The sequence below is a fragment of the Hippopotamus amphibius genome, chromosome 6, assembly GCF_030028045.1.
Source record: "Hippopotamus amphibius kiboko isolate mHipAmp2 chromosome 6, mHipAmp2.hap2, whole genome shotgun sequence".
Taxonomy (NCBI): domain Eukaryota; kingdom Metazoa; phylum Chordata; class Mammalia; order Artiodactyla; family Hippopotamidae; genus Hippopotamus; species Hippopotamus amphibius.
Window position 1 is genome coordinate 154,861,910 of NC_080191.1, and position 16,078 is coordinate 154,877,987.

At 38.3% G+C, this 16,078-nt stretch overlaps 1 protein-coding gene and 1 pseudogene across 1 annotated transcript in view; one reads left to right on the forward strand and one right to left on the reverse strand.

Moving 5' to 3' along the window:
• KCNMB3 (potassium calcium-activated channel subfamily M regulatory beta subunit 3) overlaps window positions 1-16,078 on the reverse strand; it is a 90,551-nt gene that overhangs the window by 70,587 nt on the left and 3,886 nt on the right. The window lies entirely within an intron of this gene.
• On the forward strand, window positions 3,141-3,828 carry LOC130855170 (platelet-activating factor acetylhydrolase IB subunit alpha2-like; annotated as a pseudogene).

Below are 16,078 nucleotides of genomic sequence, written 5' to 3' on the forward strand. Positions count from 1 at the left end.
TTGTTTATTATGTTATAAAGGAGTTTTGTTTACTACTCAAAATAAAGTGGTTCTCTATTAAAAAAAATGCCAGCAGATTTGGTGTCTGGTGAGAGCCTACTTTCTGGTTCATAGATTACCTGTCTTCTCACACTGCGTCCTCACATGGTGGCAGGGACAAGGGAGCTCCCTTTGGGCACTAACCCCAAACATGAAGGCTCCACCCTCACAAGTGAATCACTTCCCAAAGGCCCCACCTCCTAATAATATTATATTGGGGATTGGGATTTTAACATGAATTTTGGGGGGACACAAATGTTCAGTCCATAACAAGGCCTTAACTCTTTTCTTATGCAGACTTTCATGTTAATACAGACTTTCTCATATTTTCAGTCCCACTCATACCTGTGCTTGTTGTGTCTATTTTGAGCCTTTCCAGGATACTGCTGTGAAAATTGGCTTGCTGCTTGGAGTCACCCTCTTACAGGCAGTTAGATTTGAGAAAATGAAAAACAGCCCGGCTGGCAATCAGACTGTGATATTCCTCCAGAGCATAAACAATGTTTCCAAGGGACATGAAGAAGGTCACATAAACAGCATTTCTATAGAAGGCCATACCACAGCTGCAAAAATGACTAACAATCTTTTTTTCTAAGTAATTGCTGCTTTGTCACCAATGACATCCCCAGTCCCTTTTTTTTTTCCTTCAGTTTCCTGAAGAAAGATTTCTGAGATATCCAATTGCTGAAATGCCCCCATTTCTCAACCACATCCCACCCAAAAATGGCACCTCATTTCCCTAATCCTTCTTTAGAATCATGCAGCAAAAACCCTACCTTTTAAGAATTCTTTCCCAATTCTCCCTTACTGAGATGCTTCTAAGATTTCTCTGGGGTGTGTTCTCCCTTGCTGCAGAAAACATTAACTCCAGGTGTGTTCCTGATCATCTCTGGCAGGTGAACACTGACAGAATTCAGCTTTCTGTGGTCTGCTAAGTTAGTTAAGTCTTGTACATCTACTTTCCAGGTTCTAAAATACTGCTGACCTCTCTCTCTGAGGTGGCTATAAATTGGAGTCCCCTTGTCCACTTGCTGTGAGCCTAGTGCCTAAAATTGTTAAAATTAGATTTCTATCACTTGCAACAAGTTCCTGAGAGTGTTAATGGCAGAAAATCCACCAATGAATAAATCTGAGACAGCATCTCCCATCCTACGCATATAAGCCATGACACTGAATCCTAAGCATATAAGTGTATCTCCAGACCTTCTACAAAGTCCTTCTACAAAGCATTAGATATGCCTACCAAACTCCATCTGTATGTCAAATTCAATAATATCAAAACCTAATTCATCCTCTTTTGCCACCACACTTGCTCCCCCTCCTGCATTCCCTGTGCCAGTTAATCTACCATTTAATCAGTCACACAAGCCAGACACTAGAAATTCATTCTATATTGTAATATTTCCTCTTCATCTCCAAACATCCTATTATCACCACATTCTGACAAAATTTACCTCCTAAATACTTCTTGAATTTGTCCAGTTGCTCTGTTCTTAACACTACTGCCCCGTTTCAAAGTGTTTATCATCTGCCACCTAGAATAATACAGCTTGTAACTCTTCTCTCTACCTCCTGGGAAGCAACTCTTATTCCATACTGTTGTTGCTAGAAGTCACCATTAAAGTGCAAATCTCATGTTTATACTACCACTTATCAATGGCTTCCTACTGGCTACAGGATAAAGTCTAAGTTCCTTATCAAGACAAACAAAACCCTCCCAGATCTGGTCCCTGTCCATTTTCCAGTCTAAAAACACATCCAACTTCAAATTTAACGCTTTATTCCAGAAATATCAAATGTGTTGCTTCTCATCTCCTTTGTATATGCGTTGCCTCTGGCCACAAACCTCTCCTTCTTTGTCACATGGCTGATTCCTACTAATCTTCCAAGAAGCCCTGCCCACCCTGCACTCCCCAGCTTAAGTTACACTTGTCTAACTCAGAAGACTATCATGTTCTCTTGGATAATGGCTTTCTTTTATTCTACTTTTATATTTCCCAGTGAGTAGCATAAACACAGGCACATAATATACATTCTATAGATAATTATCACTTAAAATATGTTATAAATATATGATTTTTTTTAATTTATTTGTTTATTTTATTGGCTGTGTTGCATCTTCATTGTTGCACACGGGCTTTCTCTAGTTGTGGTGAGTGGGGGCTACTCTTCATTGTGGTGCACGGGCTTCTCATTGTGGTGGCCTCTCTTGTTGCAGAGCACAGGCTCTAGGTGCGGGGCTTCAGTAGTTGTGGCACATGGGCTCAGTAGTTGTGGCTCATGGGCTCTAGAGTGCAGGTTCAATAGTTGTGGCACACGGGCTTAGCTGCTCCATGGCATGTGGTATCTTCCTGGGGCAGGGATCGAACCCATGTCCCCTGCTTTGGCAGGCAGATTCTTACTCACTGTGCCACCTAGGAAGTCCAACTATATGATATTTTATACAAGCCTCATGGTAACCACAAAGGAAAAACCTGTAGTAGGTACACAGATGATTATGATAAACGAGCCAAAGAGTACTGCCATAAAGATTTATCAAATCACAATGGAAGATAGCAAAAGAGGGCTTAAGGAACAAAGGATCTACAAAAGAGTCAAAACAATTAACAAAATGGAAATAGTAAGTTCTTATCTATCAGTAACTACCTTCAACATAAGTGGATTAAATTCTCCAATCAAAACACATGGAATAGGAGTTCCCTCGTGGCCTAGTGGTTAGGATTCCAGGCTTTCACTGCCCGTGGCCTGGGTTCAATCCCTGGTCACGGAACTGAGATCCCGTGAGCCACAAGAGTTTCACTTTAACTTTAAGGACACACATAGGCTACGAGTGAAGAGATGGAAAAAGATATTCTAAACAAATGGTAACCAAAACAATAGCAGGCACAGACTTCAGATAAAACAGACTCTAAGCTAAAAATGGTCAAGAGAGGGACTTCCCTGATGGCTCAGTGGTTAAGAATCTGCCTGCCAGGCTGCAGTGGGGTGCTGGGGCCAGAGGAGGGACACGCCGAAGCTGGGCCGGGACTGAGCGAGCGACAGATGCACCACCGACGCCGCAGCCCCTTGGGGCCTGCGTGGACCCTATGCCTGAGTGTAGAATGAGCCAAGGAGCCTCAAACCCAGCAGCCATTCCACATGCAGCGGAAGATATTCAAGGAGATGACAGATGGATGTCTTAGCACAACAGATTTGTCCTGGACTGCAAAGATAAGGAGCCAGATGTCCTGTTCGTGGGGGACTCCATGGTGCAGTTGATGCAGCAGTATGAGATACGGTGAGAACGTCTTCCCCACTTCATGCACTGAATTTTGGAATTGGGGGACAAACAACAAGACATGTTTTATGGAGACTAAAGAATGGAGAACTGGAGAATGTTAAACCTAAGGTCATTGTTGTCTGGATAGGAACAAACAACCATGAAAATACAGCAGAGGAAGTAGCAGGTGGAATCGAGGCCATCGTACAACTTATCAACACAAGGCAGCCACAGCCCAAAATCATTGTACTGGGTTCGTTACCTCGAGGTGAGAAGCCCAACCCTTTGAGGCAAAAGAATGCCAAGGTGAACCAGCTCCTCAAGGTTTCCCTGCTGAAGCTTGCCAATGTTCAGCTCCTAGATACAGATGGGGCTTCGGGCACTCGGATGGTGCCATCTCCTGCCACGACATGTTTGATATTCTGCATCTCACAGGAGGCGGCTATGCAAAGATCTGCAAACCCCTCCATGAACTGATCATGCAGTTGTTGGAGGAAACACCTGAGGAAAAACAAACCACCATTGCCTGACTGGCTCCCATCAGTGTTAACAGCGTCCCAGCTTCCTCAGATCAGTTATATCACTGGCACTACAGAATCCTTCTCTTTCTTAAGGCACTTTGCATTGTAGAATGTTCCTGGATGTTCATATCTAGTGTTTGAAGGGGAGGAGGGATTTAAACTGGTCCTGTACATAGAAGGTTTGTTGACGTAGGAGAAAAATTAGCCAAGGGAGATGGTTGTTTAAATTCATTTGAAACCAGAAGGGGACTTTTTAATTATATGTGTGACACATTCATTGAATTGTCACTGTTTTTCTTAGGACAACATCAAGCCTAAGTACTGAACAAAATGAAGATTCTTTTCTTGGCCTTTCTTTCTATGGATTATGTCACATATAATAATGATTAGAATCACACCTCCTTGGCTTTAAAACAGATGTCTTTCCAGTTTTTAAAGTCCATAATTTAGCCTTTTTTTATTTTGCTTTACTCATACAAATTCTCAATGTTATAGCAACATATAGCATCAGATTGAACAGGTTTGTCATTCAAATATGGGAGATGCTATAGTTACAAGGAATTTGTTCCACTGTTAATCTTTCCCATGCTTAGCAGTGAAAAATAGGTTTTGCCCCATTTGGGGGACTCCATGGAGGGTATTATTTTTATGATGCTGAATATCATGTCTGTAATAGACCCATGCATGCAGCCTTTCCTCTATTCCCCCTCATCCCCTCTTTTTTTTGTGGGGGGGGGGGGGGCAGGGAGGGTCCTTGTTGACATTATAAGCATTTTTTTTAAATAAATGTATTTATTTATTTATTGGCTGTGTTGGGTCTTTTCTGCTGTGTGCGGGCTTTCTCTAGTTGCTATGAGTGGGGGCTGCTCTTCGTTGTGGTGCGCGGGCTCCTCATTGCCATGGCTTCTCTTGTTGCGGAGCACAGGCTCTAGGAGCATGGGCTTCAGTAGCTGCAGCACATGGGCTCAATAGTTGTGGCTCACAGGCTCTAGAGCACAGGCTCAATAGTTGTGGTGCACAGACTTAGTTGCTCCGCAGCATGTGGGATCTTCCTGGAGCAGGGATCGAACCCGTGTCCCCTGAACTGGCAGGCGGATTCTCAACCACTGCGCCACCTAGGAAGACCCAACATTATAAGCTTTTAATGCATTTTTGACGTAGGAGCTCTGTTGCTGGAAGTATAAATCCCCAGCCAAATTACTCTCATGATGACATTACTGACGTGTAACTCATTTTTGTGTGGTGTTGTGTGCTAGAGAGTCTGTGTAGTGCTATCCATATTCAGAGTTCTGGTTTGTTTTGTTTTTCCCTTAAAACCTGTTACAGTTTTCTTCTTTTGGGGGAAAAAAATCAGAACTCTGTTTCCCACTCTGTAAGCCCTGACTTTATTTCAAGTTTTATAGTATTTTAAGGTGTATATTTTATTTTATTTTTTATTGGCTTAGTTTTTAAATTATTATCAGTCCAGAAAAATTTGACCTCTTCTCATGGGGAAACAGTGAAACTTCTCTTCAGAACAGACATTCTACTTGATCCTACCATTTTAGTAAAAAAGAACTTGGTTTGTTTAACCTTCAGGATTTCTCCTTAATATATCTTCATCTGAGAATTTCTTTCCAGAGAGCTCTTCATAATCTTAATGGTTTGTTGAGCTACAAGAACTGCCATTTAAAAAATAATAGGAAACAGGTAGTTTATTGTTTAACATACCTATGGGATATGTACAAACTGGATCTACAAACAAATACTTTAAACTGGACCAGGTGGATATTGAAGTAACCCATCAAAATGTGCTCTGCAGTGATTCTGCTTAATGTTCAAGTTCAGTAACTAAGGCATATGTTTCATACTCTGCTTGCAAGGCACATGGCATTGCTTTTGTGAAAGGTTGGAGGGGGATTTGTGATCTGTGCTAAGAGCCACTTCTGACTGAAAGGGACAGAACTTGGGCTGATTTTTTTTTTCTCTTCAAGGCGTTTTCTAGGAGTTTTGTTTTGCTGGGGGGGTTCCTCTTTAAGAAACAAAACAAAACATACTTTCTTGAATGTCATGTCTTTATTAACAACCAAAAATATATGTGGTGTTTACTAAACTTGTTTACTATGTTAAATTTTCCTTTTTATCTTCAGTAGCCCAGGTTCTTGAGTTTTTCAAGACAGATTCTTTTTTTCTTAGCTGAGGTATTGTTCTAGGGAGGAGAATTAATTAAGCCACAATTTTGTGTGTGAAAAGACAGTTTCCTTTCCAGGTCTTTTTCTGTTGTCAGAGGGTGGGAGTATGGTCCAAACAAACCCCATTAGGCCACTCCTGCAGCACGTGCTTTTAGCTTCTCTCTTCACTAAGATCAAATATCCCTTTGTTAGCTGGACTTCAGCTCCTTTGCCTCTGTGTATAAACCTTGGATGTTATTACATTTTATATTTACCAGAGATATTCAAGAACAGTGTTTGAACCACTAGCCTTTTAAGTAAAAGTCTGCCCCATTGCTAATGCAAAAAAAAAAGAAAAAAAGAATCCGCCTGCCAATGCAGGGGACACGGGTTCAAGCCCTGGTCCGGGAAGATCCCACATGCTGCGAAGCAACTAAGCCTGTGTGCCACAACTACTGAGCCTGTGCTCTACAGCCTGTGAGCCACAACTATTGAGCCTACATGCCACAACTACTGAAGCCCATGTGCCTAGAGCCCATGCTCTGCAACAAGAGAAGCCACCACAATGAGAAGCCAGAGGACCACAACTAAGAGTAGCCCCTGCTCACTACAACTAGAGAAAGCCCATGCACAGCAACAAAGACTCAACACAGCCAATAAATAAATAAATAATTTTTTAAAAAATGGTCAAAAGAGACAAAGATGGTTATTATATAAACATAAAAGGGTCAATTCATCAAGAAGATAAAGTGATCTGAAATATTTATGCACCCAACATCAGAGCACCTAAATGTATACAGCAAATACTAACTGAACTAAAATAGAAATAAAGGGCAATACAGTAGTTGGGGACTTTAATACCCAACTCTCAGCAGTGGATAATCCAGAGAGAAAATCAATAAAGAAACAGCAGCTTTGAACAACACTGTAGATCAAATATATACAGATACAGAACATTCCATACAACAGCAGAATACACATTCTTCCCAAGTGTATATGCAACATTTTCTAGGATAAAATCATATGTTAAGCCACAAAACAAGTAACAACAAATTCAAGATAGAAACTGTATCAAGTATCTTTTCCAACCATAACGGTATGAAACTAGAAATCAATAACCGGAGGAAATCTGAAAAATTGACAAATACGTGGAAATTAAACAACACATTCCTGATCAATGGATTAAAGAAGAAATCAAGTGAGAAATAAAAAAAAACATGAGACAAACAAAAATAGAAACACAATATATCAAAACTTATGGGATGCAACAAAAGCAGTCCTAAGAGGAAAGTTGATAGCTATAAATGCCTCAAGAAAGATCTCAAATGAACATATGAACGGTACACCTCATGGAACTAGAAGAAGAAGAACAAACTAAGCCCAAATTTAGCAGAAGGAAGGAAATAATAAACATTAGGGCAGAAATAAACAAAATAGAGAATAGGAAAACAATAGAAAAGATGAACAAAACTAACAGTTGATTATTTGAAAAGATTAACAAAATTTACAAAACTTTAGCTAGACTACATACCAACAATGAACTACCTAAAAAACCAAATAAAACAATCCCATTTACAATAGCATCAAAAATAATAAAATACTTAGGAATAAATTTAACCAAGTTGAAAGATCTCTACACTGAAAACTCGAAGGCATTGATGAAAGGAATTGAAGAAGATACAAATAAACGGAAAAATAGTCCATGTTCATGGATCAGAAGAATTAATATTGTTAAAATGTCCATACTGCCCAAAGCCATCTATAGATTCAATGCAGTCCCTGTCCAAATTTCAATGGCATTTTTTTTTTACAGAAATAGAAAAAAAAAAAAGTCCTAAAATTTGTATAGACCCACAAAAGACCCTGAATAGCCAAAGCAATCTTTAGAGAGAAGAACAAAGCTGGAGGCGTTACAATTCCTTATTTCAAAGTATATTACAAAGCTACAGTAATCAAAATAGTATGGTACCAGCATAAAAACAGACACATGGTTTCCTAATCTGTAGTGTGAAGAAAGCAACATCACCTATAGACTTGTTCTGAGTACTAAATAAAGTTTCTTTAGTACCTAGTATAAACAAACAAACAAACAAAAAAACAGACACAAAGACCAATGGAACACAATTGAGAGCCCAGAAATAAACTGATGCGTTTACAGCTAACCTATATTTGACCAGGTAGTTAAGAATACTCACCAGGGAAGAGACAGTCTCTTCAATAAATGGTGTTGGGAAAACTGGATATTTACATTCAAAAGAATGAAACTGGACCCCTATTTTACAACAGTTGGAAAAACTAACTTGAAATGGATTGAAACTTAAATGTAAGACTCAAAGTCATAAAACCCCTAGAAGAAAACAGAGAAAGCTCCTAGATATTGATCTTGGCAGTGATTTTGTTTTAGCTCTGACACCAAAAGCACAATCAAGAAAAGCTTAAATAAACAAGTGGGACCATATCAAACTAAAAAGCTTCTGTACAGCAAAAGAAATGATCAACAAAGTGAAAAAGCAATCTATGGAATGGGAGAAGATATATGCAAACCATCTATCTGGAAAGGGGTTAATATCAAAATACATAAGGAACTCCTACATCTCATGTCAAGAAACAAATAACTTAATTTTAAATGGGCAAAGGGCCTGAATAGATATTTTTCCAAATAAGATATACAGATGGCTAACAGGTAATGAAAATGTGCTGAACATCACTACTGACTAGGGCAATGTAAATCAAAACTACAATGAGATATCACCTCACATCTATTAGAATGGCTATTATCAAAAAGATAAGAGATAACGAGCGCCGGACAGGATGTGGAGAAAAGTTGGTAGGAATGTAAATTGGTACAGCCATTTTAGATAACAATATGGAAGGTCCTCAAAAAAATAAAAAAACTACCATATGATCCAGTAATTCCATTTCTGGGTATATATCCAAAAGAAGTAAAATCACTATATCGAAGATATCTGCACCTCTATGTTTACTGCAGCATTATTTGAATAGTCAAGACATGAAAATAACTTAAATGTCCATCCATGGATAAATGGATGAAGAAATTGTAATAAATATACATAGATAGATAGATTTGTGATATATATCACATATGTCAGTCATTAAAAAAGAGGGACTTCCCTGGTGGTGCAGTGGTTAAGAATCTGCCTGCCAATGCAGGGGACATGAGTTCAACCCCTGGTCTGGGAACATCTCACATGCCGCAGAGGAACTAAGCCTGAGCACCACAACTACTGAAGCCCTCACACCTAGAGTCTGTGCTCCGCAACAAGAGAAGCCACCTCAATGAGAAGCCTGGGCATCACAACGAAGAGTAGCCCTTGCTTGCCACAACTAGCAAAAGCCCACACACAGCCAATAAATTATGTATTTACTTATTTAAAAAATAAAACAAAAGAAATCCTGCAATTTGCAATAACATGGATTAATTTTTTTAATTAATTTATTTTATTTATTGGCTGCACTGGGTCTTCATCGCCACACACGGACTTTCTCTAGTTGTGGTGAGCAGGGGCTACTCCTCATTGTGGTGCGCAGGCGCCTCATTGTGGTGGTTTCCCTTATTGTGGAGCACAGGCTCTAGGCGCATGGGCTTCAACAGTTGCAGCACACAGGCTCATTAGTTGTAGCTCACAGGCTCTAGAGCACAGGCTCAATAGTTGTGGTGCACAGGCTCAATAGTTGTGGCGCACAGGATTAGCTGCTCTGTGGCATGTGGAATCTTCCCAGAGCAGGGCTTGAACCCGTGTCCCCTGCCTTGACAGCTAGACTCTTAACCACTGAGCCACCTAGGAAGTCTGTATTATTTTTTGAGTGTGCTCTGCTAAGTGAAATTAAGTCAGAGAAAGACAAATACTGTATGATCTCACTTATATGTAGAATCTAAAAGAAATGAACTCACAGAAACAGAGAACCGATTGATGGTTTCCAGGAGCCAGTGGGCAAGTGGGTGAAGGTGGTCAAAGGGAACAAACTACCATTTATAAGATGACTAAATCTGGGAATCTAATGTACAGCATGGTGACTGTAGTTAACAATACTGTGTTAACTAACCTTACTGTGGGTAATCATTTTGTGATACATATGTATGTCAAATCACCACATTATACACCTTAAGCTTACACAATGTTATATGTTAATTATCTCAAGAAAGCTGAAAAAAATAAATAAAAGCTTTTTAAAGCGGATCAAGGGCTTTAGTAGAAAATAAAAATAATCTTGAAATTGCACTCTCCATAGAAATTTGGTAAGAAATGTTGCTCACTATAAAAAATGTTAGCAAAAGCTTACAAAAAATTTTGTAATCAACTTTGGCTATTTTACTTTTCCTTTCATTTTCAGCCTACCTATGCCATTGAATTTGAAGTTTCTTGCAAGCAGCTATCACTGGATCAAATATTTTTTAATCAACACTGCCAATCTCTTTTAATGATGTATTTAGACCACTTACGTTTAAAATAAGTATTGATATGTTAGGGCTTAAGTAGGTCATTTTATTATTTGTTTTCTGTTTGTTTCCTGTGTTTCCTCATTCCTATACTTCTCTTTTCTTACCTTCCTGTGGGTTATTTGGACACTTAGGATTCTATTTTTATTTATTTGAAGTGTTTTTTAGTATATCCATTGCATGGTTTTCTTAGTGTTTGCTCTACTTATTAGAATACACATACAATTTACCATAGCCTACTGGCATGAATGTTTTACCACTCAAGGGAAATGTACGTCCTTCACTTAGGTCCCTTTACTTAGGTCTCTCCACTTTTTAAACACAATAATCTTATGTATTTCCTCTGTATAAAATGAGCACAGCATATAATGTTATAATTTTTGCTTCAACAATCAAATATGATTTAAGAAACTCAAGAAAAGGCTAAAACATACACACAAAGCTTGGGCATATGTGACTTCATATTTGTGCTGGTGTGTTTTAAGTAATTTCTAGAAGTGGAATTTATCAATTGAATGGTAAATTCATCTGTAAGTTTGCTAGTATTGTCGAAATCTTCATCAGGGGTTATACCATTTTGCATTCATGAAATCACTGGTTTCCCTGCAACCTCTCCAAGAGTTTGTTGTCAAATTTTGGGATTTACACCAATCAGATAATTAGAAATGATACCACAAGGTAGTTTTGCTTGTTTGTTTTCTTTTTTTGGACATGTGTGGGATATTAGTTCCCTAACCAAGGACGGAACCCAATCCCCTTGCAGTGGAAGCATGGAGTCTTAACCACTGGACCACCAGGGAATTCCCAGGGCAATTTTAATTTGTATTTATATTACTATGAATTAATTTGAGCATTTTTCTTCATATGTTTAAGGGCCACCTCTATTTCTTTCTCTGTGAACTGTTTTGTCTCCATTTTAAAAAGGAGCTTTCCTCATATTTCCTCACAACTACCTCTGCCTACATCTCATTGGCCAGACCTCTGTTTTAATACCACCTCTATCTTCAAGGGAGGCTGGAAAACACAGTTTTTAAGTTGGACACATTTCAGTTTCAAGTCAGGATTTTGTTCAGAAAGAAGGTAAGATATAGGAAACTGGAAGTCTCAGTCTCAATGATTTTGATTTTAACCCTTAATTTTCAGAGGTCCTTACAGAAATGAAAATGAAGCAGCCAAAGAAGCAAGAAGTGTTAATAGGGATAAGCTTGGAAAACATGACTGCATTATTTAGTTGTACTCAATAATGTTTAGTTTCTCCTTAGAAAATGAGACCTCTAACATATATACACCACCAGATGTAAAATAGATAGCTCATGGGAAGTTCCTGCATAACATAAGGAGACAAACTCGATGATGGATGATGACTTACAGGGCCAGGAAAGGGAGGGTGGGAGGGAGTCATGGGAGGGTGGAGATATGTGTATAAATACAGCTGATTCATTTTGGTGTACCTTAAAAATTGGCACAGCATTGTAAAACAATTATATTCCAATAAAGAGCTTAAAAAAACAAACAAAAAAAAGACCCAACACAGCCAAAAAATAAATAAATTAAATAAATGAAATCTAAAAAAAAAGAAAAGAAAATGAGACCTCTGAATCTGTTTAATATTACAGAGCCAAACAAACTAACAAAAATGGAGTAATTTCTCTCCCCCACTCCATAAGCTGGCTATTTTGTTTTATAACTTTGCCTTCTTCTTGTAAGCTAGCAAAGACTAAGAGAAGCAAAATTCCTTAAAGTGCAAATCTTTGGAGTTCTGTTTGTAACAAAATTTAAAACATTTGAAAGTAAAAAAATGTAAATTCATCTTCCACAATCAACGACATGATAAAAGTGGGAAGGGGGTTTTTCCAGCTTAATTGCAATTAAAGAGACATGACAAGTAGGTTTGACTATGGACCTTGCTTGGATCTTGTTTTTAAACAAATCAACTGAAAACAGGACATGTGTGAGATAGAGAAATTTGTGTCTTTGATGATATGATCCTTAATGTTCTTTTTGTTAGGTGTGAAAAGGATGTGTGTTTATGTAAGAAAATATCCATACTTTATAGAGAATTGTGTAAGAGTGAAATGACCTCGGGTCTTCTCTCTCTTAAAAAAGAGAGAAAAGAAGAAAAGGAAGAGGGACGGATGGTGGGAGAGCAAAAGGATAAAAAGAAAAGGCAAGTAAAGTATGGTCTGGTAATTACTGAAAATGGGATAATGAGTACATGAGGGTACATTTATTATTCTCTCTATTAGTACATACATTTGGAAAGTTTATTAAAGTCATGAAACAATATGGTCCCTGCACAAAAACAGAAATATAGATCAATGGAACAGGATAGAAAGCCCAGAGATAAACTATGGTCAACTACTCTATGACAAAGGAGGCAAGGATACACAATGGAGAAAAGACAGTCTCTTCGATAAGTGGTGCTGGGAAAACTGGACAGCTACATGTACAAGAATAAAATTAGAACAGTCCCTAACACCATACACAAAAATAAGCTCAAAATGGATTAAAAACCTACATGTAAGGCCAGACACTATAAAACTTCTAGAGGAAAATATAGGAAGAACACTCTTTGACATAAATCACAGCAAGATCTTTTTTGACCCACCTCCTAGAGTAATGGAAATAAAAACAAAAATAAATAAGTGGGACCTAATGAAACTTAAAAGCTTTTGCACAGCAAACTATAAACAAGATGAAAGACAACCCACAGAATGGGAGAAAATATTTGCAAACTAATCAACAGACAAAGGATTAATCTCCAAAATATATAAACAGTTCATGCAGCTCAATATCAAAAAAACAAACAACCCAATCCAAAAATGGGCAGAAGACCTAAATAGGTACTTCTTCAAAGAAGACATACAGATGACCAAGAGACACATAAAAAGATGCTCAACATCACTAATTATTAGAGAAATGCAAATCAAAACTACAACGAGGTATCACCTCACACCAGTTAGAATGGGCATCATCAGAAAATCTACAAACAATAAATGCTGGAGAGGGTGTGGAGAAAACAGAACCCTGTTGCACTGTTGGTGGGAATGTAAATTGATATGGAGAACAGTATGGAGGTTCCTTGAAAAAGTAAAAATAGAATTACCATATGACCCAGCAATCCCACGACTGGGCGTATACCCTGAGAAAACTATAATTCAAAAAGATACATGCACGCCAAGGTTCACTGCAGCACTATTTACAATAGCCAGGTCATGGAAGCAACCTAAATGCCCATCAACAGATGAATGGATAAAGAAGATGTGGTACATATATACAATGGAATATTACTCAGCCATAAAAAGGAACAAAATTGGATCATCTGTAGAGACATGGATGGACCTAAAGACTATCATACAGAGTGAAGTAAGTCAGAAAGAGAAAAACAAATATCGTGTACAAACGCATATATGCAGAATATAGAAAAATGGTACAGATCAACCGGTCTGCAAGGCAGAAATAGAGACCCAGATGTACAAAACAAACATATGGACACCAAGAGGGGAAAGCAGGGGGTGGGGGAATGAATTGAGAGGTTGGGATTGCCATATATACATTACTAGTAAGAAAAAAAAGTCAAATTGTACACTTTAATTATATGCCGTTTATTGTATTTCAATTTTATTTCAATAAAAGTTCTTAAGAAAAATAGTCATGAAAAATATCCAAAAGGCATGCAGATTAAAAATGGAAACAATAAATTTAGTGAGATTAATTGTCCAAGTAAACCACCCTTTGAATATGCCAAACCTCATCATTTTTATGAGTAAATCAATGATACATAATCCATTTAAAAATTCTTAAAGGGAGTTTACACCTGTGAAGGGAAGAAAAATCATGACCTACACTCCTTTTGATGTCCCTCCTTAAATCTTTTTTCTTTTCTTAATGGCTTCAAAGGACGTGAAAATCTTGTAGCTTTAAGGGTAACTATGCTAAGCTTGTTGTTGTTGTTTTAATATTTATTTATTTTGGCTGCACCAGGTCTTAGTTGTAGCATGCAGACTCTTAGTTGCAGCATGCACTCAAGACCTAGTTCCCCCACCAGGGACTGAACCTGGGCACCCTGCACTGGGAGCTCCGAGTCTTAACCACTGGACCACCAGGGAAGTCCCAAGCGAAGCTTGCTTTGATGTTACCCTTCCCCTTAAGACTCCACATCTATTTTCCTATTTCAAAGCAGATTTAACATTTCAAAACATATTTGGGGAGAAAATCGAATATGAGAGGAATGCCTACTAAGTAAATCTTTGCCATTAAACATACTTTGAACACACAAAACAGACTAAACCTTGTACAAATATTTACACTGCAGTAAGGATTTGATGCATCCTTTCGTTTTGTGCTTCATTCATACAATAAATATTAGGTGATCACTCTGTCAGCACTGTGCTAGGTAAGCTTTGGGGATTAGCAGTCAACAAGACAGACTCATTTCTCACCTTCTCAAAGCATGCAGTCTACTGGGGAAGACCCCAGAGAGTCCCAGTCTCCAGGAGGTGGTGTTTTACTGTGATTAGTGATCATTATAAATAATTATGTCTTTCGGTTTTTTGACTGACAACAGGAAAAGCAATGCTACTCAGTTTAGACCAGTCAAAGTTTGGAACAGGTACACTCTGGATACTCCTGATCATCAAAAACAGCTCCCATGGTTACCATTTAGTACACGGCACCACTCGGCGTAAGACATGAGAACTGCTACATGAAAATACTTCAAGAAATTACAGTTCTAACAGATTTACAAAGATTTTCAGTGTGGCCTGATAAGACTGCTATATTATTAACTAAAAACATATTTTTGTATGTTCCCTCCATACTGGCTACCACAGTTATCTTGCAGATAGTAAGCTTTAATAAATGGTCATTAAATGAATAAATAATTGAATTTAAAATCCAAAGACACTAATGGAATATAGGTTTTAATAGACTCTGTTCTTTAGCCTCACACCCTGGATGAGGAATGTATAAATTTAGCCCTTGTCTCAGTCAGGGGTGGAAAGTGATTTTTTTTTTAATCATAGTGGGGTTTTTTGATGTTTCTTTTCTTTCTTTTTTTTTTTTTTTTGTATTTTGGCTGCACCCAGTGGCATGTGGGATGGTTCCCTGCCTGACCTGGGCCTCTGCAGTGACAGTGCTGAATCCTAACCACTACGCCACCAGGGAACTCCCAGAAAGTGATTTTTCAATAACAAACAATCCCAAAAGCTTATCAACTTAACACAACAAACATGTTTCTTGCTCATGCCATGACTGCTTTGTGTCCTGATAGCTCTCCAGACAGAGGGAGGGCTAGAGAAGCAAGCACAGGAAATGAACTGCCTCCACCTAGGAGTAATACATAGCGCTTCTACTGACATTTCAATGACCAAAGCAAGTCATACGGCTCTACCCAACTTCAAACAGGACAGGGAGTAAAATCAGCTGTATGCTTGGGAATACAGAGCGCCAGGAACTGGACATGGTTGAACAGCAGTAATGCTCACCACAGACCTAAGCAATCAATGAGTTTTCTTCCTAGGGATAGCAAATGTACTGATTTACTGGGGAAATGCTTATTTTCATCCTCTATTAATCTCAGTTTCCCTTGACATAGTTTAGTCTTCAGATCAGATCTTCACAGGTATGAGTGTCTAAGTTCAAATGTATC